Genomic DNA, 1792 nt, shown 5'->3' on the forward strand with positions numbered 1-1792 from the left:
GCTGTAAATGTCAGCAGGACTCACACAAAGTACTAGAAAACAACTACTTCAAGAGATGATGGCCTTCTTCGTTCACAGTAAAGGGGGAATATGGTTGAATGTAGTATTAAGTGTTCTTCTGTCTTCTCTTAGAAAAGACATATGGAAGTCTTTAGAGGGAGGTTCCCTATATGGTCTGGCTGTCTGCCTGTCTGACCTCGCTGTATCATCAGACTGGGTAAATGAAGTGCCAGATGAGCGCTGCTTGTTAATATCAGCCACTCAAGCATTTCAGGAAGCCGTCTCTTCTGTCAAGGGGAACTAAGTCTTCTAACCTAATTTGGTGAAGAAATTGTGCAGCAGTTTATTCAGGAGAAAAAAACTGTGTATCATCATTCCTCTCATTTGCCCCCTGTGGTTGATGCTGATCACTGATCTGCTGCAGCGTAATTGAAAAGGCATGCCATGTTGAGATGTGGGTATAGAGGGGAGGCAGAATTATGCATCCATACTTTACACAAATACGTGCTCTTTGCCATACACTGTCACTGAGCCAATTTTAAAACATCTTAGGTATCATGGCAATTTTCTAAAATGTCATTAGGCAATAAGAGTTGTTAGTAAGATAGAGAATTCACCTGAGAGAAGAGCTAACCCATGCTATAGAGTGAATGTGAAGAATGGGGCAATGAAAAAAGAGAGAACACAATAATCCCTGAGCACTCTGCTTGTGGTGACAGCTGTAGGCAAAGTGACTAAGGAAAAGTCAGAGATAGAGACAGAAAGACAGCTATAGGCAAATGAATGTAGAGGGGAGGTTGATTAAAGGACATGGAGATACCAAAATGAACAGGTGGGCAGAGAGATAAGTGCTCATGACGTGGCTCGTTTGGTCTCAGGTTTTCCTATTAGTGAGAGCCAACGTTCATCAGCCATATGGCTGCTGTTCAGCCCCTTCAATGTTGACTGGTGGAACCTTAAAGAGCCTGTGACACGGTTTTCCCCCATCATCCAAACCCATCAATTTGAGTACATATTGTCCCCTTGAAAACCGTTACTGAACTGATTTTGGATATTTGTACTTTGATAACCATTAATCTGCCCTTCAATGTTGACAATTTTCTGGATCTTCTCGCGGATTCTTCAAGTCCCGCCAAATGATGGGTGACGTCATTGCGGGCACAGCGCTCCAGCTGCACCGTCCAGGATCCCAGCATCTGCATGTAAACCTTTATATATATACAGTCAGATGTAAACGCACGACGGCGCACACAGCAGCAAGCTCAGACAGCGATGACAGGTTAATGTTGAACGTGTCTGAGAGCTCATATGAGGCTGAAGGATCGGTTTATGTTGTATCTGTTAGAAGTTTAGGAATGAGGTGCGTCAATATGGGCGATCATATGGTCATGTAGCCAGTGGTGGTATGGGACTAAAAATCATCCCGGGACTCTCGACCGGCCCACGTCGGTACCGCTAGTAAATTGTCAACAGGGGGAGTGGGGGATGTCAGGGGCGGCGGGTGCTGTAGATAGTAAATGTAAATATGTAAATATTTGTGTCACTGCATCCTGGTAAAATACAAATATAATGTATAATGTCTCTGTCTTTGACATTAGCGCTGCTAGCCACCTGTGCCCTGTACTACGAAGCCAGTTCAACAGACCCTGGATATGTTTGAGTAACAAACAAACTAACAACAACAAACTAACAAACGAGATCTCGCTAAGCGGTCCTACGACGCTGGTTATCAACTCGGTAAATCAAGCCAGGGTTTCTCTCTCCAGCTGAGAGCGCGTTCACGTCTAAGACA

The sequence above is a fragment of the Pseudochaenichthys georgianus genome, chromosome 3 (assembly GCF_902827115.2).
Source record: "Pseudochaenichthys georgianus chromosome 3, fPseGeo1.2, whole genome shotgun sequence".
NCBI classification, from domain to species: domain Eukaryota; kingdom Metazoa; phylum Chordata; class Actinopteri; order Perciformes; family Channichthyidae; genus Pseudochaenichthys; species Pseudochaenichthys georgianus.